Source organism: Eptesicus fuscus, chromosome 23 (assembly GCF_027574615.1).
Source record: "Eptesicus fuscus isolate TK198812 chromosome 23, DD_ASM_mEF_20220401, whole genome shotgun sequence".
NCBI lineage: Eukaryota > Metazoa > Chordata > Mammalia > Chiroptera > Vespertilionidae > Eptesicus > Eptesicus fuscus.
Window position 1 is genome coordinate 7,381,674 of NC_072495.1, and position 25,583 is coordinate 7,407,256.

At 52.7% G+C, this 25,583-nt stretch overlaps 1 long non-coding RNA gene across 1 annotated transcript; it reads right to left on the reverse strand.

Annotated features, from left to right (window-relative positions):
- Nucleotides 1-9,253: 9,253 nt before the first annotated feature.
- LOC129148138 (uncharacterized) lies at nt 9,254-11,972 on the reverse strand. Its single transcript, XR_008555320.1, has 3 exons — nt 11,803-11,972; nt 10,308-10,404; nt 9,254-9,527 (listed from the first exon to the last, which is right to left on the reverse strand). It is a non-coding gene; the product is annotated as an uncharacterized LOC129148138 (long non-coding RNA).
- Nucleotides 11,973-25,583: the final 13,611 nt, after the last annotated feature.

The window sequence follows — 25,583 nt, forward strand, 5'->3', positions numbered from 1 at the left end:
TGATAGATTCATACAAATATGCATATGTTCATATACTTGTATGTCTGTCTCTCCATCCATCCATCCATCCATCCATCCATCCACCCATCCACCTATTGACTTACCTACTGAGAGAGCGTTCAGCAGCTACCAGCACGAACAAGGTGAGCACAGTTCTGATGCTTTGATTTCACGTGTTGGAACAAAACTGAGCATGGCTTCCAGTGGTTCCACATGTCCCGTGGTTATGTGGGGTGTCTCTCCAGCTGCACAGATTCAATCAAACTGTCCAGAATGGACCTGGGAAAGTTCTAGAACAGCAGTTTTCCATGGTAAGTAGTATCACCCCTAAGGGGAGTGTCAGAAATTCATGGGGACATTCTTTAACTGTCTCAGTGATGGGGAAGGGATGCTACTGGCTTTTAGTCGTGAAGGGCCAGGTATGTGAGGTGTCCTGTGATAAACAGACTCTCGCCCTCTGACAAAGTGCCCCGTATCCCACAGCGCTGTTGAGGGCATCACCAGACATCCACATTGGCAAAACCCTGTTAATCATCGCCCGAGCCCCGAACCTAACCCTGTTATCTGTACCTACACACAAGTTCCTTTTCTCTCAGTGTCGGCGTATCCTGGATTTTCCATCCCTGCCGCTACCGCACAGTCCGAGGGAACATTGAACTTGGCTGTGTTCAAGACAAGATGGAAAAATTGTCACTCATGACCATGCCCTTAATAGGGGTTTGATCTGCCAGCCTCGCCCAGCAGTTGGCAGCAGTTGTTCCATTCGCAGGAATTCTCTGTGGAGGTGTACAATGAGACTGTTCCTCACACCTCCTCTTTGTCCTATTTCTCATCCATACCGCAGTTATGTAGGTGTGTGTGTGTGTGTGTGTGTGTGTGAGTAGATTATGTTTTCTATAAATAGTATGTGTAGGTTGTATTATCTGTGGTTTTCATTTCAGTGAAGGGGAGGTTATGGAATATCTGTTACCAAAGGTGGCACTGATTTGGATGGATGAGGGCCAGTGGCTCCAAATAATGAAGCGACAAGGGGCCAAGCATGGAAGAACCCCAGATTCTCGTTTCGTGTCCACCAGCGGCTGATTGTGTGCCCCTGTGCAAGTCTCACTTCCGCTCTGAGCCTCAGGTTCCCCACCCCAGCCATGAGAACGTTGGACTTGATCATTGCATCACCCACTTACGTTCCTCCAATGTAGTGAGTGAAAGGCCATGTTCCACAGTGGAACGTGCCCTCTACCATTTTCCATAAGACATGCGACCGTTTGAGTCAATGTTTCATTTGACCTCTTTGTATAGGGATGTCACCACTGGAGAAATTCTGTGGGCTTTGAGAGTTCAAGAGCAATGGTTCGTGACAAGTGAGACTTGGCCTCGATGATAAAGAGGCGAGAGAGAGAGGTAGAGACTGTGGGAAATACAGCAGCTCTTCCTTGTAAGAGCTGCACTTGTAGGTATAGCACACTTCCTGCAAATGGTCGCTACACATTCATGTCCCAGATCTCTGAATCCTCTAAGAGAGGCCAGAAATCTGAAGTTTGAGTCATCCCCTTATGTTTAAAGATTGTTTCAATTAAAAGATAATTAAGAAATACATTAGTACCCGGCCAGTGTGACTCAGTGGTTGAGCGTCGGCCTATGAACCAGGAGGTCACAGTTCAATTCCCAGTCAGCGCACATGCCCGGGTTGTTGGCTGGGTCCCTGGTAGGGAGTGTGCAGGAGGCAGCTGGTCAGTGATTCTCTCTCATCATTGATGTTTCTATCTCTCTCTCCCTCTCCCTTCCTCTCTCTGAAATCAGTAAAAAAATATATTTTTAAATATGTATATATATACATTAGCCCCTAAGAGCCCAATGTCTGTGTGTTAGATTCTCCCCCACAGACCTCTGGTTAGAGACCTCTGGATGGAATGAACTCTATGATTACTTTTAGCTCTGAAAATCTATTATTCTTAGCCAAGCAAGTAAGGGGCCAGATAGCAAGTCCCTTAGGATTTGCAGGCCATAGCTCTCTACTGCAACTTCTCAAGTCTGTCTTCGTTGTACAAAAGTGAACACAAAAGATTTACGAATGAGTGTGTTCTGTACCAGTAAAACTTTACAAAGAGCCCTAGGTGATTAGGCTCAGTGGTTAGAGTGTCGGCCCTTGGACTGAAGGGTTGCGGGTTCAATTCCGATCAAGAGTATATATCTCGGTTGTGGGTTCGATCCCCAGCCCAGTCAGAGTGCATATGCGTATGGGAGGCAACCAATCGAAGTGTCACCTCAATGTCTCTCTCTGTCTCTCCCTCTCCCTTCCACTCTCTCAAAATCAATGGAAAAAATATCCTCGTGTGAGGATTAGCAACAACAACAAAACTTGACAAAGAAGGTTGTGGTCTAGATTCTGCCAGTGGACTCCACTTTAGCAACCCCTGCTCTGAATTTTAGACCACTCTCTACACAAGCCTGTGGACAACTGTTAAAAGCAAATAGGAGTTCGGTGTGTTTTTTAAGAGCTTTAGAATCCAGTTCAAGATCCTGCTTGATCACACACTGGGGCAACTTCCTTTTGCATCTAGAAGAGCAATTGCTTTGATATGTCTGCCCCTTCCCATTCTCATGCATGTGTTTTTAGAGGATTAGCTGGTAGCGATGAAATGTCTATATGTGTGAAATGACTTGTAATATACACTCACGCTGGCTCATGGGGCTGTGGGGTGCCTGTTTTGCATTTGGCTTTTTGCTGTCATCTGATTTCGGCGCCTGGAATATCCCCTTTGGACAGGGCAACGCCAGGAGTCTTGCTGGGAAACGGTGACGAGCCTTGAACCTGCCAGATGCTCGGTGGCTGCGTTAGTCAAAACAGTCCCGGGAAAGAAAATGCCGGGGTGCAAGGCCAACCAGGGGTCCCAGCCTGGGGAGCGGGAACTGCCTGCCTCTCTCCCAACAGATGTGTGCCTGGGGCAAGATGCTTAACTTCTTAGCTGTAAAGTGAGGAATCTGAGCTGACTGATTTCAAAACATTAACAGTTGCCTAATTCCTAAAATCCCCCATCACGTCCGCTGACCCAAAGGAAATTTCTAGAAAATGTTGTACAATAATAGGATTCGTGACAGGACTAATTGAACAAATATGTATGGGATGTCTGTCGCTTGTAACCACCCCCTCTCTGCTTTCCTTTCTTTAAGTAACAACACCCAGTGTTTCCTCATAACTATCCCCCTTTTCCTATTTTCAGCCCATATGGTCAATGAGGGCCGACTACAGGCACTAGAGCCAAGAGTGGGCACATGACCCAGTTCTGACCAATCAAATCATGCCTCCCTCCTTGGTGGTGATTGGCTCAGGAATGGACATGTGACTCAAAGCTGTCCAATGAGAGCCATTCCTAGGAGGTTGGCTGGAATAATAAACAAAGTGGCTTTCTCTGAACAGTTGGAATTGATGCACTGGAAAGATATAAACTGGAGTTTATATGTGGCCATTGTTGTTCAGAATGAAGCCAATTAAGAAGAAATAGAGTGGAAGGAGGAGGGTCTATTCTGACAACATAGCTTCTGCCCCTGAATGCAGCCATGGCTAATGCTAAACCTATCCCATGAATAGGCTTAGTTTATATAGACTTAGTTAAATAATTCCTTTTTTTAAATCTCGCATGACCTTGAATAAGATTATGGGGTGTTTTTTTGTTTTGTTTTTTCATTTGCAAAGGAAAATTCTAGAAAATGTACAGTGTTAGGATTCGTGACAGGACTAACTGAACAAATATGTATCGGATGTCTACCACTTGAGTCCCCAGTCGAGTGGCCAAATAGTAGGGAGTGAGCACTCGCACCCACAGGTGTCCGCAGCACAGCGTTAGCGGGGAAGGGCTGCAGGCCCCAGGCTGCAGTGCTAATGATGACAGCGAGCAGGTCCTTTCCCCGCTCTGGGTCTCAGCTGCTTTCCCTATGAAATAGGAACGCTTGGCTAAGCTGGCGAAATGCTCGGAGAGGATCCATGGATCATTTGGTTACAAGAATAGTAACCCACTGGGACTCGGCGGGAAAGGGGTTCGTGGGAAGGTCCAGGAAGTGCTCAAATTGACGGAAGTAGGCACTGTGACTGGGCTCCCCACGGATGGATTCCCACCATCCTTCGCTCGGTGCTCAGGAAATCACCCGTCACCACTCTCCTCCTCTCGATGCCCCTCCTTCCTTCTCTCTCTTTATAGATGGGCCATCTTTGTCTTGTTCACTAACACTCCCCCCAAACATGGCAGCCCTGGGCTCAGCTTCCCATGGTCCAAGCTGCAGCAGAGCCCAGTCAGTGTCAGGGTCCCCAACTCCAGGTTCCCCGGAGGGAGAAATTGGATTGAGCCAACTCGGGCCAGATGTCCAACATGGGATCACCTGGAAAAGTCTTGGGACTGCGAAGGGGCACCTCCCCTCAGGGAAGGGGAGTAAGAAAGAACCTCACACAATAGATCATGCATAGTAGGTGCTCAGGAAACACCATTAATCTACTCTCTTCACGAGTTTTAGAGAAGAGCCTCTTTCATTCTTAGTTTCATCTTTAATATTAATCACTGCCACCTGGCCCTTCCCCCTGCAGAGCACTTGGGAGACAATGGTGGATTTGACAGTTTTGCCAATATCAGCATCATTACCTCTATGCCCCGCCTCCTGAAGTTGTGAATGACAGCATACAATTCAGTCTGTATATTCCAATTCCCATAAAAATAAGTGTCATCATTAGGCTAATCGCTTCTCAAGGAAACAATGCAGACACCCCCCTCACCTCCCCTTTTACTCAACAGATTTTTCTCCAGTCGATGTAATTAGGTCCTGGTTCCGTAGACCCCAATGAGGGCCTATGAGACTTTGCTCTTGTCCCTTGGAAATGGCACGATCCAGAAAAACCCAAACAGAGATGCACGCTTCCTTAACGCTCTTGTTTAATCTGGGTTCTCTCCAGACTCCGCCCTTCCGGGCACAGCAGCTTCCAGGGGCCTGGGAGTAAACACCATGTGATCCCTGGAATTTGAGGGCCGGCTCTTTCCACTGCCCTGCGCGGCCTCGGTCTGCAGGTCTCGAGTGCCGGGCAGCTCTATTACACCAGGCACTGCAGAGGCAGCCACTCAGCCTGTCACCAGCCGGCAGCCAAGAGGAGAGGCTCCATCAGGGCCTGTCTCTTAGCCAGATTCCCTGGTGGTTGCGATGAGCCGAATCCCTGGTGAGAGCCGGGCTTGAACAATCCGCTTTTGTGCAGGTGGTGACTAGGGTGCTGCCCATTTCGGATTGAACCGGCTGGACCAAGGGAGATAGGTAGAATGTGCTGATGTTCAGGACGCCTGTGCCCAGGGCTTTTATATGGAGGAAGTTCACAGTCAGACAGGGGTCAATGCTGGGTACCCTGGGAGCCAGTGTATCTTGCTCTGGGAAATGGACAAAGCACCCACCTGTCGGGGTTTTCTCTGGACGACATACAACGATGTATGAAAGCCAGGGCCGCATGACCCGTTCAGGAATCACCAGCCATCATTCCCCTGAGCCAGAGATCAGCAAACTCATTAGTCAACAGAGCCAAATATCAACAGTACAATGATTGAAATTTCTTTTGAGAGCCAAATTTTTGAAACTTAAACTTCTTCTAACGCCACTTTTCAAAATAGAGTCGCCCAGGCCGTGGTAGTTTGTGGAAGAGCCACACTCAAGCGGCCAAAGAGCCGAATGTGGCTCGAGAGCCACAGTTTGCCGACCACGGCCCTGAGTGAAGCGGAGATCTGGGGGGAGGGAAGGAGGCAGCAGGCCCACACCCGCAGATGGAGCAGACATCGGACCAAATGAAATTTAGCCAGCATTGAGCTTTTCACCATTCTTCAACATTTGGAAACATAAACACAGAAAATATGCATACATGATCAGTTTGACAATAAATCAAACGTGCATAGGATCATAACCCAGGTCAAGGCAAAAAAGTGTATTTCCAGTCCCCAGACACCCCCCATTTCCGGTCCTGATTACCACCACCTGCATCTTACGTAGGACTAACCACCCATCTGACTTTTATGGTCAGTATTTCTCAGCTTTTCTTAATAATTTGGCCACCCGTATATGCATCAATGGAGAATATAGTTTACTTTGAACTTCACACAATGAACCCAATTATATGCATTATTTTGGATCATTTTTTATCATTGGGAGATTTATCCACACTTTTGCATGTAGCGGTGGTTCATTCATTTTCATTGCTGTAGAAGATTCCACGAATCGGAGCATCTGTTTGAGGGTTGTTATCAAGCAGCCTGCTAACTCCCATTGGGGGGCAAGTCCCCACAGTGGTCACCCGAACCCTCCCTCCTCCATGTGCCTGGACTCCCCCAAAGCGAAGTCGTTTTCCTTCCCTGAACCTGGATGGCCTTCCGACTTGACGTGTAGAACACAGGAGGAATGAAGTCCTGAGACATCGGAGGCCACGCCTTCTCGGGCGCCAGCAGCTTCTGCCTCTGTGAAGTCAGCACCAATGAGAAGTCCAGTGACCCTGGGCTCACCTTGCTGTGAGAAAGCCCAGGCCCGCAGGGCCACGTGGGGAGAGGATGTAATGCCCGGCCCTGTCAGCAGAAGCTCCATGTGGGCACGTTTCACATCTGCCAACCCCAGCACACACCACAGCTCCTAAATTTGGGGGCGGTTTGTAATGCAGCAACGGATAACTGAAGGAACGTACAGCCGTCCCTCAGCATTCGCGGTGGCTTGGTTCCAGGGCTCCCTCGGATACCGAAATCCCTGGATGCTCAAGCACCTTATATAAAACAGCATGGTATTTGCATGTGATGTAGATACTTCCTCCCATATACTTTAAATCATCTCCAGATTACTTATAGTACCTAGGACCATGTGGATGCCAGGTAAATAGTTGTTATAGTGTATTGTTTAGAGAATAATGACACGGAGAAAAAGCTGTGCATGTTCAGAACAGACACAACCATCATAGGCCTAACTACATGGTACGCATCAGCAACGACGTCAGTTTTTTCACAATGTAACTTTTGAGTGGGTATTCAGTACCTTGCTCTCTCTCTTCTCCTCTGGCCCCCCCATAATGCCAACGTTGGTACACTTGAAGTTGTCTAAGGGGCTCCTTACACTATCTTCACATTTTTGGATTCTTTTTTTCTTTTTGCTCTTCTAATTGGGTGTTTCTTGCTTCCTCATATTTCAAACCATTGATTTGATTCTCGGACTTCTCTACTCTACTGTTGAATCCCTGTAAATTATTCTTTCTTTCAGTCAGTGTATGCTTAATTTCTGACTGGTCCATTTTCATGTCTGTGGCTTTCTCAACTAAGATCCTTGAAGCTCTCATGAAGATCCTTGAGGAACCGTATAACCATGGTTTGGAACTGTGTATCCAAAAGTGTGCTAGCTGGGGGGAGGTAAGGGTAGAGGGGGGGTAGGAACTGGGTGGTGGGGAGATATGTGGGGAAAAAGGAGAAACAATTGTAATCTGAACAATAAAGATTCATTAAAAAAACAAAACAAAAACAAAAGTGTGCTAGCTTCCATTTCTTTCATGTGTGACATGTTTCTTTGTCTCCTCATTTTTGCTGCTTCCTTGTATTTGTGTCTGTGTATTAGTAGAGCTGCTATGTCTCCTGGAACTGGTAGAGTGCCTTGTGTAGTAGGTATCCTGTAGGGCCCAGTGGCTCAGCCTCCCCAGTCACCTGAGCTGGGTATTCCAGGTCAGCGGTCACCAACCTTTCAGTCCTCATGGACCACCAGTGGTCTGCGGATCACTGGTTGGAAACCGCTGCTCTAGGTGCACCCTGTGTGGGCTGTGTGCACAGTCTGGTAGTTGGGCCTTGATTGCTGTTGGTGTCACTGGGAGGCACTGACCTGCAGGCCAATTGGCTGTGAGGACAGGCTGCAGTTACAGTGGGAGAGCTGCTGTGCAGGAGACACCCCTGTGGAGCAGGACTTGCTTCAGTGGGGCTTTGGTGCTCACTGCGTCTGCCCCTTGAGTGTGTCGCTGGTGGGTGTGTAGAGTTGTAATCTGCTGGGGTCTGAAGCTGTCCACCAGATGCACTCTGGGGCCTCCTGGGAGGTGCAAAGCCAGCCACTGCCTGAGGCCTCCAGGCAGGAGCTACAGCGATCTGCAGATTCCTCCTATTTGTATTGGGCTTGGAGGTGAACAAGGCAGGCTGGTGCTAGTGCTGGGTCTTGGGCCTCTTATGGATGGTTGGGGGCACACTGCTCCAGCTGCAGCTTGTTTGAGAGATTTCAGCAAAATCTGAAGCCTGAGCCAGGACAGGCCATTCATATGCAAAAGCCACTGCAAACAGGTTGGGTGTGGCTGCAATTGGATGGGATGGGGTCTCAGGGAATCACCTGGGCAGAGCCAACAGTGTGGGCCACGCTCATGGAGACTCAGATACAGCTGCCAGTCAGCCCTGCAACCAGGGAGGTCCCAGCACAGGAACAATGGCCCCTGCGAGCACCTCCGTCTGGGAGAAAGCCACCCCGAGTTCCTGCCCCAATGCCAGACAGTCCAGTTCCTCCCTGTATGTGTCTGTGTCTTCCAGAGCCTCACCCTGGTCCTAGAGCTCAGAGGAAGTGGGACCTTGTGTGCTGGCCCTTTAAGAGGAACAGCTGGGTCTCCAGCAGCTTCTGTGTCACTGAGCCCCAATCCCTGCTGGTTTTTACAGGCAAGTTATGGGGACTTCTCTTCCCAGCTCTGGGACCTTGGGTGGGCTTCTGTTGTGGGGCAGGGACCCCTTACTCTTCACAGGAGGCCTCCCCAGTGGAGATCCCTCCTGATTAAAAACACGCCACATGTGGGTGCCGGACAAGCCCGTCCCACGCCTCTGCCTCTCCTACGGTCTCAGTGTGCTTCCTTCTTACTTCTCTAGTTATAGGACTTCCATTCAGCCAGCTTTCTGGTTGTTCTGGATGGCGGTGGCTCTGTATTTTAGTTGTAATTTTGATGTGGTCATCATGGCTCTGACTAAAAACATATCCTATATAATAAAAGGCTAATATGCAAATTGTCCCCTCGACTGGGAGTCGACCAGGGGGTGGGGCTGGCCAACAGCCTGAGGCCCCTCCTCATGGCCGGCCCGCCCCCAATTAGCCCCCCCCCCGAATCAGGGGAGGGGGTGGATGGCCAACTGCCAGCGGCCCCTCCCCCTGGCCGGCCTGGCCCCATTGGCCCTGATCAGGGCTGGTAGGCCGGACCCCACCTGTGCACGAATTCAGACCTCTAGTTTTTAGGTAAAAACATTCATTTGCTTGAGTCAATGGACATTGGTTTTGCTCTGAAAAGAGAGGCGTGATCAGGGGGAATGAAGTGCGGTCATGGCCGCCTGGAACTCGGTGCTCCAAACAGTTAACAGACTTCCTTCATTTGCTGCCTCAGCTGTGGGGGGATCAGAACTAGCACAGGCCTCCCTGCGTTTGCACACATGTAATCGCTTCTGTGCTCCTTCAGTCTGCAGGAGCCTGAGCATCCTCGTTCCAGCGGAGCTCTCAGGCCGGTTCTCCTTCCCAAGGCTGATGGCTTGAATGTTCTATAAAAGAATGAGTGGGGGGGGGGGGGGCGGGGGGGGAGGGACAGGGAACAGGGACAGACGAGGAGAGCGGGCGACTTTTAAAAACAAATATCATGGGTGGTGGACTGGAAAGTCAAGGTCACTGCAAAGCAGCAGGCGGAAGTAGACGGAACTGGGTTTGAGTCTGGCTCCGCCCACCTACCAGAGATGGACTTGGGGCAAATCGCCTACATTTTCTGAACTTCAGTTTCCTCATCTGTAAAATGGGGCTAAGGGAAGCCTCACAGACTGAAGAATCAACGGGATAATCCACCCCAGCGGCTTAGTCCAACCTCTAGTGCAAAGCAGATCCCCAGCAAAAGTTCCCTCCCTACCCTCTAGATCATTTACAAGAAAAGGTTCTGGAACGGTTGACGATTCATCTATAGGATAGTGGGTTTAGGGGACGCTTTGTGAAGGTCCCTGAGAGTTCCTATAAATCATCGTCCCCTCACCCCCCTGTTGGGAAAGCTGTTGCAAGTCCACTGTCCCTAACGCCGCCTGGGGCCTTGGGTAGAACCCGATGTCATTGAGCAATCCTGGGAAAGGCTTTTGTTGTTTTCGTGGTTCCTTTTGACTTCCACCAAGTGAAGACAGAGGCCTGTGGGCAGGGCGGGCGGTCTCAAGAAACTTCAGTGAGAAAGTTCAGTAACAAGCCACTCACTCAGACAATAGATGGACCGACACCCATAGCAGGTCTAGATCTCTGAAACGTACAGTCCCCAAAACCTAGTGAAGGAAGCGCTGCGGCTGACTTACGGCATAACTGAGACTTGGTGAGCAGGATAGCATTTCCTTCTCAAAACCCCGAGAGACTTTCAGGTCCAACCCTGGCGGAGAAAACCATGTTTTCTCACTAAAAATAAAGAAAGAAAAGCTGTTCATTTGCTGGGTGAAACGCGATCAGTCATTGCTGTGTTGTCTTGGGTTCCTTGCCGGGGAAGCTGACTATTGCATCCCTCTCTGGTGGGTGTGTCTGGAAAGGCTAATTCTATAGCTGGACTGGCCGCCTAATATAGAAGGAGTGATGCGTATTAGCAGGTGAGGCCCAGGTCAGCTCATGGATTTAGCCTGAGCAGCAGGAAGTAGCAAACGGAAGCTCCCTTTGTGATTTGCATCTTTTCAAACTCTGTGTGTATGTGGCTCCTACGTGATGGCCAAGCTGTAGACCTATCCGGTGCCGTGTCATCCGTCCCTTGGTCAAGAGAACACTCCTCCCGGAGGCCCCCGCCAAGTGAGCAGGGGATGTGGCCCAGACCACGCACCCTAAGCCATCCAGGTTCATTACTGCCTGAAATTCCCAGCATGCAATTGCCAGAGGGCTGCCGCGCTAACTCCTGGAGGGCAGCAGCCAAGTCTCGATCATTCTGTGCTCTGGGTGTGTCCTGAAGGATGGGCCAGGCATGCTGCTGCAGAATAAAGGAGGGATGCCTAGAGCACGGAAGGAGGAAAGCGGCAGGAGTGTGACAGTTGAGAGGAGAAGGCAGCGACCAAACATGCTGTAGTAAAAACGCTCAGCGTTGGTGGGGCAGGACGGTTTTCACAGAAGGAGAGGACAGAAAAGCTAGCCGGTGTTAGGAGCTAACTGTGTCTCCCCCCAAACTCAGATGCTGGAGTCCCAGCCCCAGAACCTCAGGATGTCTCTAAAGAAGTAATTGAGGTTTAAGGAGGTCAGCGAGGCTGCTAAGGCGGGACCCTAATGTATGACCAGTGTCCTGTATGACCAGTGTCCTTACAGGAAAGTGAAAGGGACACCAGGGATGCACAGGCATGGGCGGATGGGAGGGAGGGAGGAAGGGAGGGAGGGAGGGAGGGAGGGAGGGAGGGAGGGAGGGAGGGAGGGAGGGAGGGAAGGGAGGAAGGGAGGGAGGAAGGGAGGGAGAGAGGAAGGGTGGGAGGGAGAGAGGGAGGAAGGGTGGGAGGAAGGGTGGGAGGGAGAGAGGAAGGGTGGGAGGGAGAGAGGGAGGGTGGGAGGAAGGAAGGGAGGGGGAGAGGAAGGGAGGGAGTGAGGGAGGGAGGAAGGGTGGGAGGGAGAGAGGGAGGGAGGAAGGAAGGCGGGAGGGAGAAAGGAAGGGAGGGAGGGAAAGAAGAAAGGAAGAGCGGGAGGGAGGAGGGAAAGAGGGAGGGAGAGAGGGAGGAAGGAAGGCGGGAGGGAGGGATGGGAGGGAGGGAGGAAGGGAGGGAGGGAGGGAGGGAGGGAGGGAGGAAGGAAGGTGGGAGGGGGGGGGCTGTGGGCCTCTGAGTTGCTACTTACTGAGTAATCTAGGGGAGCCACGCAACCAAGCTGGATGTTGCAGCAGCAAGCTAGAAAGGGTCAGTGCTGCACCACTCACATCTGGGACTGTTTGTTGTAGCAGCTGGTGTTACTGTGAAGAACAAACATCTAGATTCTAGAAGAAAGTCCGTCTTGGCTGGGAAACTGGGCTCCTGCTAGAGGTTGGAAGAATTTGGGAAAATGTTCCCCGTGGTTTCAGTAGCCAGCTCAAGCTCCTCCGGATAACTCCTCTAATGGTGCTTTCTGGAATCTCACAGCTTGCAGCTCTCGTTTCAGCCTCCGAGAGGAAGGCGGCAGGCTGGCCCCGAACACTTATAATGTGGGGGAGGGAACCGGGGCTGGAGCCCTCTGCAGGGGCTTCTCACAAGTCGGAGGCCGCAGCCTGAGGCTCAGGCCTGGTGCTCTGTCTGCAACATGCCCACGTGCGCAGGAAGAGCGTGATGATGTGAGACATTCTGCCTGCACAGAGCGCCTGATGTACGCGCCAGGGCTCCTGCCTCGGCGCCGTTGACCGTGGGGACGGGCTTGGCCATGGCGCTGCCCTGTGCATTGTGGGGTCTTTCGCAGCATCCCTGCTCGAGATGCCGGCGGCATCTCCTTCCCAGTTTTGACGTCCAAAAAATTGTCTCCACACATTGTCAAATGTCCCCTCCCACACACAGAGGACAAACATCCCCCCCAACCCGGCTGAAAACCGCTGCCGTAGACGTTTTGTGTCTCCGCCAAAGTGTTGCTCGCGTGTAGTTCCCCTAAAACAAAAACAAAAAAATCCGTCTAGAAAGCTATTCTCCCTCCCCGGGGGAGGGGAGTGACATAAAATATGAGATGACATTGAGGTAAAACATATCGCTTCCATGTGCTGTGTGCACATATGGAGGCGTCTCAGGGCCGGGTGAACCACACCATCCGGGCTTTATTTCCCGACGCTGGGCCGCAGTACCTGTGAGCGCTGAGTCCACGGGGTCTGCGAACAGAGGTTCAGGTTTGTCACTCCACTGCAAACCTGCAGAGGTGTCTGTGACGTGGGGGAGGTGTGATGCTCTGAAGAAGAGCGTGTGCTGCTTGGGGAAGATCAACTCCCAAATCCAGTGTCTTTCCGTGTAAGTCCTTGGCACCAATGCTTTGCATATTTTATTATGAATAATAATGATCGCAGCAAACATCATCAAGTAGGCCGGGTCCTGCGTCAGGGGCGTCATGCATAGGTGATGTGGCTTTAGCTGGTGGACAGAATCACCTGGGGGCATAATGGGACGCAGGTTAAGGATGAGGGAGGGGAGGCCCAAAGGCGGGAAATGGTTTTTCTCAGTCTCTCGGTCCCCACGCAGCGCTACTGAGATTCGAACCCATAGTCCTGTGGGACCCAAAGTTCACGCCCCTTCCCAGCCACCCTGATGGGCCTCGAGTCTACGTGGGTACCTGACACCCTCCTGGACAGCGCCTCGTCCTGCAGTCCACGCATGCCACTGGCCACTGACTGTGAGGACACACGGGGGTGTGTCTTTAGGGTCAAATGTCTATGACCTTGGGCCCGGTCAGCCCACCAGAGTGTCAGGAGGAAAGGGAGGGGCCGACAGTCATCGCCACTGGCTGTCATCTGTCCTGGGGCCCACGGGGTGCCAGACAGCCAGGGCCGGGAGGCGCCTGGCTCTTGTTCTGCAGATGTTTGAGGTCACGGTGCTCCACCCTCCCTGTGTCAGGGATCCTGGCGGAGCCACAGCGACACTGACGAGCATTCTCGCTGCAGAGAAGAGCAGGCCCGCCTGCGGCGCTGCGATCCACGTGCTGGGCCTGGCGTGGAGGCTCCTGGGTGCGTTGTCTTATCTGCAAAGCCAGGTCCTGTTCGCAGCCACCGCGCCCCGGGAGCTCGTTGCTGAGTCAACTAAGCCCCCTTATCCCACCCCTCTGGACCCAAGGGCCCTCAGGGAGAAGGAGCAGAGCCGGTTGAATGGCGGCCCCCAAGGATGTGTCCACAGAGCCCTGTGACTGGGACCTGATTTGGAAATCAGATCTTTGCGGTGATTAAGGACCTTGAGATGGGAGTGTCCTAGATTGAAGGCAGCCCTAAGTCCAGTGACTGGTGTTCTCAGGACGAGAGAGACAGAGGGAGAGCTGAGGCACCGACAGGGAAGAGGGGCCAGGAGAAGATAGAGGCAGAGATGGGGGTGACATGTCTACAGTTAGGGAGCCAGGACAGAGGCAGGGCACAGTCTCCCTCGGAGCCTCTGGGAGGAGCCAGCCCTGCCGACCCCTGATTTCAGGATCCTGCCCTCGGGAATGTGCGCCGTCACTGCCACCCCGTCTGGGGAAGTCCTTGGACACTGGAGCGGGGGCTGAGATATGATTTCAACCCACATGTCAGCCCGTCACATCTCCATCAGCTCGGGACTCCCCAGTACATTGGTTCAGTGTCATGGTCCCAAATTCAGTGACCCAGAGACTCTGGTTCTCAGAAAAAGTGCCTGTGTATACACACATACACACACACACACTACACACACACACACACACACACACATATGCATACACTCATACAACCAGACACACACGAACTTCAAAGAGGTGGGATGACCAGGGAGCCTTCTTAGCAATTTCCTGATGCGATGACTAACGCTCAGGAGAAGAACAAAAAGAAAAAGACGTTCAAATTGCTACTGTAGCTCTGATCAAGCTGCTGGGGGGGAGTGTGGGGGCGGGGAGCCCTCCGTCGTGAAATGTGAAACCAGAGATGGGCCCTCTTTAGCCTTCGCGATGATATTTTATTAACATGGAGCCTTTTATCTCTGGATTCCAGACGCCATTGCAGAGGGAGGGATGCCGCCCTGGTTCTCATTTGATGTGGCCGGGGGTGCAGAGATGGGAGCGAGTATTGATGTTAAGACATCTACCCTCGTTTGCCGGAGTCAGTTGACACACCAGAAATAGTCCAGACTTCTGGGCGTGGACATTAGGAGCCTCTCAAAGTTCCCTTTATCCAAGTTGATTTCTCCTGGATGACGTCGCCTCCCCTCCTCCTAGACAATCCAGAGAACTCCTGCGCATCCTTCAAGCCCCGTTCCTATGGGAACCTTCCTCTGTCCTCCCCAGCTCCAGGCTCTCCTGCAAAGCAGCGCCGTCCATCATCTCGCTCCCTGGACGTGCATTCTAGTTTGCAGGCACCTACATGCACCATTCATCAGACCTGACACCTGTAAGCATCGATGTCTCCCTTTAGACAAAGATTCTTGACTGAAGAGTTTAAGAAAGTCGATGGAAGGACTTTAAGGGAAGTCGCCAACCCCTTGAAACTCTGCACCATTTTACGTGAATGTGCAACTCAAGGGACAGGTTCTGTGGCTTTTGTGAATTTACAGTTGACTGCACTAAAAATTAAATTCTGCCCAGCCAGTGTGTCTCAGTGATTGAGCATTGACCTATGAACCAGGAGATCATGCTGTAATTCCCGATCAGGGCACATGCCCTAGTTGCAGGCTCAAGTTGGGGTGTGCAGGAGGCAGCCAATCTAGGATTCTCTCTCATCGTTGATGTTTCTCTCTCCCTTTCTCTTTCTCTTCTCTGAAATCAATAAAAAATAAACACAAAAAAGAAAAACAAAAACAATTAAATCCTCCCAATTGTGTATCTCTGTTGCCTGGCCCAGCACCTGGCTCAGCTCAAACTTGGGTAGAGATGTGGTCAGAGGGAGTCCAAGTTGCTCTGACTTGGGGTTTGAACCATTGCAGCTTTGCGTGGAGAACTTTGAAAAGCTCCGAATCAGACCCACAGTTAGCTCCCGTCCCCAAACCAAGGTCAGATGCCCATTCTAGACAAAGTCCGACACTTTCAACAGCTGCCGCCCCTTGCTCTCAGCACCATCCTACTTTTAGTTGTCTCAGCAACCCAGCACCTGAGAATTTGTCCTGTGGCTAGCTCGGCATGAATGTGCAAAAATGCATGGCCATGGAGGTAAGAGCAAAAACGCCGAGCTCAATCCGAATGGCTACCAATAGGTGCTGTGATTCTTTGGAACAAAGGCCAGCACGATATTTGTCAAGGGCCAGGGAGTACATATCTAAAGCCTTTGGGGACACGCTGTTTGTCTGAAGCAACTGCCACCACTCCACTTTGCAGTTGGAGCGTAAATGCAGCCCAGGCAATGTGGACATTGAATGGGTGTGGCTATGTACCAATAAAACTTTATTTATAAAAACAGTCAGGGGGCCAGATTCAGCCAGAAAGTCATAATTTCCTGATTCCTGTCTTAGGATACTATATAGTTGCTAAAGATTACTTGTGAAAATGTCCACACTCATTTGAACGTTCATTGCAATGTAACCAGCACATACCTAGTGGCCTATGTCATCCATTCTGTGTTAAGCACTTTACCTGTGTTATTTTATTGAATCCCCACACACAACCACGTATCCGTGGCGCCTGTTGCTTTTGTACAGGGAGTCACAGCATTGTGGATCTGGGCTCGGGACTTAGTCTCTCTCAGCCTCAGCATCAAAACTGGGGCCAAAGCGGACTATTGCTGCTATGTCTAGCGCAGGGGTGGGGAACCCTTTTTCCCGCCAAGGGCCATTGGATATTTATAACATCACTCACGGGCCATACAAAATTAACAGCTTAAAAATTAGCCTGCTATATCTGATCAAACGTTTAACTAACTCCCCCCAATGCCTCGGCAGGGCCAGACCGAATGCGTTTGATGGCCTTATGCGGCCCACGGGCCGGACTTTCCCCACCCCTGGTCTAGAGCATCAGGTAAGTCACTGTTACTAATAGAAACACAGTTAAAGTTGGTTCCTGTCTCTTAAACGTTTTCAATGAGCCGCTGTTCAACAAAAAGAGATGATAAAGTCATCTTAAACAGTCCCCATGCTGAACATGTTCTCTGAGGGCCCAGACGCAATCGCCTTGGGTACTTTTTAACACGTGGTGCGGTGGCATGGCGATGTCTATTATCCTACGAGTGATTAGCGAGAGCTGTTCATAGAAACAGCGAGAGGGCGGCACGGCGTTACCCGTCGGCTGCTCGTTAAGGAGGTGCTGCTCATTTTCAGGGTCCAGGGGGACGGCTCCGTCTTGGCTGTCGGGAAGAATCTGTCGAGAAGCGCAGTGTTAAGGACGTGACCCAGAACGCAGGATAGCGAGGGAAGTCTCCCTGTTCCTTGTGGCAGCGGTGAGGATGGCAGTGCTCAGCTGTACTGGATGCTTCCCTGTGCCAGGTGCGGGCTCAGTGCTCAGTTCATTTCCTCCACAGTTGGCTTCGGTCAGTTGTCGTGTTCAACTTGTGTTGCGTTCCACTTCAGATGTACCTAGTCTCGCAGCAAAGGAGTGAGGGACTGAAAACAAAACTGAGCATGACCTTGTTAAAGAAGCAAATTCTGGATTTCCAAGAAAGAAACATCTTGTGGAATTTTCCACGTCCTGTGGATTCCGTATATGGGGAGGGGGTGTGTGTGTGTGTGTGATAGGGTGAGGATGGAGGGAAATTTACAAACACTTATGTGCATGGCCACATGTGTGACCATATACAAGGCCCATGTGACCATGATAAGCGTGTGGTCAAGAAAGGGTTTGTTTAGGCCTGGCCAGGTAGCTCGGATGGTTCGAGTGTCGTCCGGATACGCCAAGGTCATGCACGCGTTTGATCCCGGGTGAGGACACATACTAGAATCAACCAATGAAATATATCATAAGTGGAACAATAAATTGATGTTTCTTTCTCTAAAATCAATAAGTAAAATGTTTACAAAGAGTTTGTTTCTATTTAATAAAGTGTAATATCCATAAGCCTATAACCATCTTACCTTATAATAGACAAATATGCAAATTGACCGCACCTTCGCTACGCCCAAGCCACGCCCACCAACCAAGCCACGCCCATCAACAACGCCCACCAGGAAACTGTTGCAGGGACGCTGGGTGCGGCCGAGCCCAAGGCCACCACCCGGGGCCAAGCCCGGACCCTGAAAGAAGGCAGAAGGCGGTGGCCACAGCCAAGGCCTGGGTCCCTGGTGCCGGCAGAAAACTGGTGCAGGCAGCCAGGTGAATGAAGGTCTATTGCACGAATCTTCGTGCAAACGGGCTACTAGTTTTAGTTATAAAATATCACGAGTGCTGGAAGACAGCAAATAGCCGCACGGCGTGGTGTGTTGGCTCTGAGTTTGCACAGACGCAGTGGAGGCCACGAGGTGCATCCAGGTCTGGTGTCCGAGGGCAGGATGCTTGCCGACGTTCACTCACTCGTCACGTGCAGTGCACTGCTCACGGGCATGGAGAGCAGGGCTGGCCTTGGGGATTGCGTGGGAAGTGAAAGTCGCAGGACCCGGTGATTGACGAGAGGGGGTCGAGTGGGGAACGGGATGAGGTTTTTCTCATTTGATTGAGTGATGGCTGATGACGCCACGGATGAGCCGGGGGGCAGAGGGGCAAGAGCAGGACGGGGGAAAGGTGGTAGCCCCATCTCGGACACTCCAAGGCTGAGCTGCCTGGGGGACATCCAGGAGCAGATGTGAGGAGACACACGTGGGTGTTTATGGGTCTGAGGCTTAAGGAAGAGGCACGTTAAAAGCTGAGCAATGAACCGAGGCCGAACCCTGGGGCGTAGTCATGCTGGAGGGGTGTGCAGAGGATGAGAAGCGAGGGAACGAAGGGAGAGAAAGAAGGGATGTGATTCCCAGAAGGGGGGCGAGATTAAGAGAGGGAAGAGGGGCTGGAATGGAGTGTCTGTAACAGGGTGTGGTCCAGAGAAGACCCCAGCAGCCTGGAAGGTCATCACCATGGCCAAGGTCACATCCCATGATCTAGACTAGATGACCCCCTGCAGCTTCTTGAGAGACAGCTCGGTTTTGCAAAGAGCAAGGACTTGGGCTTAGAGAGGCCTGGGTATGGACTTACGCCCACAGCTTCATGGCTGTGTATCTCTTGGGAAGGCTCTTCACCTCTCTGAGCTTCAGCGTCAGGATCTATAACTAGGACTAGTGACCCTCAGCTCAGAGAGCTGTTAACACATCGCCACGAGGGGGGGGGGGGAGGGGGGGATATTGTCCTCCCACCTCATTATGTGTTTGTAAGAGTGTGTAGATGGGGGTGGTTACAAGTGACAGAAAACTAAAGACAAAGGGATTTCATGGGCTCAGGGGACTGAAATTCCAGAATTACTTTCAGAGAGCACTGGATTCAGGGATTGAGATGAGGTCAAAACTTTGACTAGTTCTTTCGCTGTCCCAGCTCGGCTCCGTTCTGAGGGAAATGTCAAAATGGACATTTGCAGCTCTGGGCCGAGTCCCGGCCTTTTAGCCACACCCACCTGAACAGGCTGAAAGGCAGGCTCCGCACCCAGTCCCCTGCATTCCAGATGGTCCAACTTGAGTCACGTGCTCATCCTGAACCAATGGCTGGCCAGCCATGCTCTGATTGGCTGGATCTGAGAGGGTCCCCCAGCATCCCTGAACGCAACCTCCCAAGGCCAAGGTCTGGTACTTACCCGAAGAATCGAGGTTCCCTTTCACAGGAGACGGATGCCTGGGTGCAGGGCCTGCATCCTCTACAAAGGGCAACTCAGCGTCGTGTGCAGAAATGTTTCCTGGCTCCTTCCTTCCTCACTGAGCGTGGGTCAGCTCCCACCCATGCATTCTGTTCCCCATCTGGGAATGCAGGACAGACGCTCCCTGCACAGCCATCTCCACGCAGGCGCCGCAGTGGCCTCACCCAGCATCCCCGGCTCCAGCTCCCTCCCTGGGAATGCAAGGAGGACATCTTTGGTCTCTGCTGACTCAGCGGGTCCCGGGGACCTCTGACACCCCCTGGCCTTTCCCGGAACCTCCAGAAGAAAGAGGAGAGCGCCTGGAGGGCAGGTTTAAAATTAGACGGGAGTTCAATGCCGCCTGCGGTTCTTGAACGTCAGCCATTGGGGAGGAATGGGAGATGAGGTGGTCAAGAGGCAGGAAGCGTTTATTTAAGATCCCTATCGCGCTGGGAAGCTGGAGGGGAGTTCAGTTCAGGGGAAGAACAGGATGTTGCCAGGGTCCGGGGCAGGGCGGAGGGCAGAGGCCAGGGAAGGAGCGGATATTGGAAAGGGAGAGCCAGGGTTGGAGGCGAGACGGTTTGGAGAGGTCCCAGGCAGCAAGCCAGCCCTGGCAGAGGCCCCGTGGGAGTGAGGTCCGCTCAGTCCCAGAAGGGAGGTGCATCTCCCCGGAGAACCTGGGATCTTTGCAGTGAGGCTGGTGTGTTTCTGGGTGGTCCTCCGGGGCAGGGATCTCCTTTAACTCGGCTGTGAGCTTTCGGTCCCCTGCTCCCCTGGACTCCAGCTGGTCCCCCAGCTGGGAGGCCACAGCGCTGACCTTGAAGGGCACCGCCAGCAGCTTCTCCTGCCCTGGAAGGCTGCCGGAAGTCAAGGCCGGACTGGCTGACTCAGCCCTGGAGTCCGTGCCCAGCCCATCCTCATGGGGGTCAAGGCCAGAGAGCTGAGTACCAGGATGCAACTCGTCCTTCCGGGGAAGGACACAGTCTCGCCAGTCTTTTATTACAAAGACGTCCGTCCCAATTGAAGCCTGGTGAGAGAGATCTACGAAGAGGCCACTTGCAGAACGAAGAACCAAGCACCCAGGGGAAGATGAAATCATAATTCCAATAAGCCACCACCATGACCTTGGACATCACTGCTCCGTCAGCCCTTTGACAACCCTAGGGAACACTTCCTCCTGTCGCAGCCCCGTGCAGGGACCCCAGGCACACGGGGGAGAAGTTGTTGGGTCCATGGTCCCCGCCGCTAAGGGGCAGATTGGAGGAGAGAGGGTTGTGCCTAATCGATGAGGGTTTGGTTCAAGGCTCAAGGCTTCCAGGAACTGTGGCTGGGGCTCCTGGCCCTCAGTCACTTAGTAACGGACCCCTGGTCCCTGGGTCAGTGTGGAGCCCTGGCCTGGGACTTTCTGCTTTCTCCTTCCCTGGGAGCGGGTCGGCTTCCTTTGGCTCTTTGAAGTAGCCGCCGCATGTCAGTATTGTCACTGTTATTATTTGTCACCAGGGGTTGCGTGCTCGCCAAGTTCAGGGCCCTATGCGAAGTGCTTCCCATGCATTCCTCATTTAATTCTCACCGTAACGTGGTCCGGAGAGAAAACTCTGGTCCCGAGGTGGTTCATGTCCCATGCAAGAAGTTCAAGACACCCAAGAGGCCATCTTTATTTTTAAGGATTCATCCATACATGTGGAGAAATCATATTAACACGGGAGCATATATTCTGAGCTCACGATGGAGCTTGTGGGACGGAGATGGGGGCACCTCGAATCGCAACCAGCGACCCGGGAAACCGGACTCTCCTGAGAAGCTGCCATCATGTTGAAGCGCTCAGAACGTGTGTTATTAACTTTAAAACGTGGAAGTCTGTGCGAGGGAAGGTAGGAGATATGCCTGTGTTCACAGTGTCTAGTCATGGGTGGTAGGAATGTGGGCGGGCCTTATTCTGTCTATTTCTTTTTCTTTAGTTCTTTGATTTTAGAGAGGAGAGAAAAGGGAGAGAAGCATGGGGGGGGGGCGGGGAAGACACAGGACAGAAGGAGCCTGAAAACGGCAAAGGAGCCTTGGGGGTAGGAACAGAGGTTTTTGAGCCCCCCGCAATGCAAACCCGGGTGCAGGTGTGTTCAAGGAAAGGAAGGAGGGCAAATTGAAGATGTTTGAGATCGGGCTGACTTGAACACCATCTAGTGAGAACCTTTCATTAAAGAGTTTTAAATAAATGTTAATTACCTACACTGTACAGTAACATACCGTCCTTACCTGTGTCATTTCAGACTACAGACAAATTGAGCCTTCTTCTCTCTCCCCCCCCCTCCCCTCCCCCCAGACAGCCACGGTGGTCAGTGTCATTACTACCACAGACTTTTCCCAAATACCTGTGCACACATGGATATTTACTGTGAAGAATGTGTAGATGAGTTTTGTGTTGACTTTTTAAAACACACATAGCCCTAACCTTTGGGGAAATTTCATCAGCAAGCACGTATTCACCATTGTTTCTGGTGTTTATGCCTGGGGCTAGGTATAAGCTTACAGTACCCTTTTTCGTGGCTATAGAATGTTCCATTAAAGGGCCACACTACATTTCATGAGTCCACTTCCCCACCGGGGGACAGTTGGGTCCAAGTTCTTGCTGTGACAGTGTGGCTGGGAACAGCCCTGTGAACGTATTTTCTACTTTAATGGATTCTGTCAGTTTGCCCCGGGGAGCACTGGGTAACCCTGAGCTGTCTGGGAATAGATTAGGCCACTTTGCAAGACGAAGTCCCTCTTCTCTGCCTGTGGCCAATCATCGGCTGGGTAGCCCCTTGGCATGGCTGTAGAGGAGGGGACGCTGGCCATTGAGGTCCCTCCCACCTGTGGGATTCTGGGATCACCCACCTCCTCACAGCGGGACCTCAGCTCAGCACAACTCAGGCCAACAGCCCCAGCTGCGGCGAGGGGAGAAGTCATCTTCCTACAGGTTGGGAGGTGCCGTCAGGGACATTTCTGTAAACCACGTTTCTTGTTTCTGTTGCTGTGTTGTTATTCTAGTTGAGGACATGGGAACTAAATCCCTTGGGTTTGGAATGGGGAGGCCTAAGTCCAAATGCTGGGTCTGTAGCAAGAAGTGGTATCATCCTCTGCATGACCTTTCATTTCCCCATGCCTCGCTTTCCCCATCTGGAAAATGGGCAGATTCATACCCCTATCTCACGACTGTTTTGGCGATTCCACTGGCCGATAGATGTGACGCGCTCCAATGGCTGGTGAGTTGCATGTCTGTCCAAGGGGGGCAGGGAGGAAGGGTCACTGCGCAGACTGGCTGCCCTCGTGGTGCAGAGCCTGGGTGCCGTCTTTGCCAGTGGCCAGGAAGGAAGTTCAAGGTTTAAGCAATCCATCGCAACCATTGCCTGGGCCAGCACAACCTTTCATTCAGTGTTCCATCTTTTTCAAAGCATGTCCGTTATCGCATCTGCTCATCAAAGGTCCCTGCAAGGAAATCGAGCCAAGGGTGGGCCCAGAGAGAGGACTCGGGATCTTACAGGCAAGGCCAGAAGCCTCTCTGACAAGCAGCCACTGGGCCGAGTTTCTCCCCAATGGAGGCCTGGGCAGAGGGTCAGGGTGTTCAGGCCTGAAACACCCACAGGGAGACACATGTCCTCTCCCTGAACATGGCTGGGCGCCTCATGGCCAGATGGGCTGCAGATGTGAGCTCTGGGTTGCAAGTGAGGCCAAGGGAACAGGCAAGAGCGATTCCCTAGCGTGGATGTCAGCCCCAAGCCCGGGCCCCGTGCTGCCCCAGGCCCAAGGCTCTCCCTGACTCACGTTCACGGAGTTTTAGAGACAAGATGAGGTACTGGGAGGCTGCGTGCCCCTGCGATGCTGGTAGCTGTCTGTCAGGGGACATCACGGGCGACAGCAGTCGCATCTGCAGCCTCAGGTCAGCTGGGACATCAGCCACAGCTTCGCGTCCTCCCTGCAGCTCCGGCCAACCCCGGAGGACTGCTAGGTTACCGAACGGCTGCTGCGGCTAAGGCACCGCAGGCCGTCCGTGGCCTCCTCCTTCTTCAGCCTATTGTGGCGTTCAGGGTCCCTTCCCTCACGCTGATCTTCAGAGCTGTGCTGACTTTGATCCTAGGGGACAGGTGCCACCTTAGCCCCCTCTGAGGGGGACTGTTTGGAGTCCTGCCTTGGGACAGAGCTCCCTGACTTCCAGGGACACCTCAGGGCATTTGCTCATGGACGTGGTGAAGGAAAGGGCTCCGGCTCAGCCGGGCCTGGGCTCCACCCTCCGTGCTGTGCGACTTCGGAAAAGTCACATCACCTCTCTGATCTTAGGCTTCCTCTTGGTGGGAAGTGGGGAGCCATTACCTCGCAGGGCTGCTGGGAAGATGCATGAGAACACATGCACCTGCCTCATAAAGTGCTTGGCATGCATCCCTGCTTCCCACGGGGCCGCCGACGCTGCTCAGGTTACTGTTGGTGGTGGGTGTTGTTTCAGGGGCGAAGGAGCTGCCTGCCTTTTTGCTGTCCCTTCCCCCCACCCCCTGTTGCCTGTATCTTCAGATAGACCTGCATTCCAGTCCCAGCGCCACCTTGCAACTACGTGCCATTGAACAAATCCCTTAGCTTCTCCGAGCCTGCCTCCGTTGCCCAGTCTGGAAGGCGAGGTTTAGAAAGCTTGCGTGACTTTCCCACAGTCACCGACACAGGAAGGCATGTTAGCCCGAGCCCTGATGCCTCCCCACGAGCGGCAGCGTTTCGCTGGAATTTCTATGTTCCTTAAGGAAGGCCAGTAGGTCTCTCCAACCTGCCTGGAATGGGGGCTGTGTGAAATCCATCTCTTCTTCCAATTCTAAAGTTCTGTCCGAAAGTCCATGTCCAACCTGCAGGCCACCAGCTTACCCCCTTATCCCCTTCCCCCCGCAAAAGAAAAAACACAAAAAAAACTAGCAGACAGCGCATGAGAGAGCTCTTTGGACCATTCGGGGATCTTCACGAAGGGAGGGAGGGAGGGGGCGGCTGAGATCCAGCTCCCGGGAAAGACACTGATAGGACCTGCACATCAAAGCAGCCCCCGGCTTCAAAGGCGGCTCTGCCCTCCGCCCTCCGCCGGGGTCACGGCCAGCTGGTTCGCTCGGGGACAGAGCCAGCGGGCCATGTGGGGAGCCGAGGGTGTGCAGCGAGCACCTTGTTCCCCTGGTGGTTCCGAGTGTGTGCTTCCTCCAGCCCCACTCCCAGCCCGGGGCCCTCCCTCGGGGCCCAGCCCGGCTGCTCTGTGGGTGTGGCGTTCAGGCAGGTGAGGTCACAGGTGGGTCGCCAGGAACTCAGCACCCCTCAGTGCAGCTCTGGCCTGTCACTTCAAGACTTGCTCAGGAACACCAACATCACATGTCACTGCTCTTTCTGTCCATCGCGGCTTCCCTCGGTCATCCCGCACGTTTGGATTTTAAAGCGCAATTCTGAGAAGGGGTTCCTCGCTTCAGCATTCTGCCAGAGCCCATGGTCCGTGTAGACACACACGCACACCACAATTAAGAACACTGTAGTCGCCATGGACTCTCCGGACCTTGGTTTTCTTGTCAGTGGGTTGGCCATTAAAACTCCATCCCCGCCTGTGAAGCCCCGGGCATGTAGGAGAGAGTCATCCACCCAGCCGCCGTCTTCTGGCTCCACGGTCACCTCACAGGACCTGGGGCCAAGCTTGGGTGTGTTTCTCACCCGCCTTCGGTGGCCTCGCACGAGAGCCTCCCGCCCAGGCTGGCTCACCCCGGGCCAGGGATTCAGTGAACCCCCCAGCCCACCCCCCCCGCTGCCAGGACACACGTCCACGGAGATGGAGGTTGACAAGGCCACAAATATTTGAACTATCTTTGGGATAACACGGGGCATTGACCCCAAAGTCTGTACTACATCTGCCGAAAGTTTATCCTAGAATAACAAACGTGACAGCTTAGCAAAGTGCGCGGGGAAAGGGCCCGATAAGATAAAAGGCACCCATGGGGTCCAAAGGCACAGCTCGGCAGAAGAAAGAAATTTGGGGTCCAGAGCAGCATCCAGGCGGGAAGTCTTGACTGCGGGTGCTGCTCTGGACCCCACATTTCTGACCATAACTCAAACCTGCTCACTTTCGTCCTCAGCATCACTCTGGACCCAGCACCAAGAACCCACACCTGGACACCCTGCAAACCAGGCCCTGGCCCCACCAATGCTTCCTCTGCTCTGCAGCCGAGGGACCATTCTGCAGGCAGTCTGATCACGCCAGGCCCTTGCT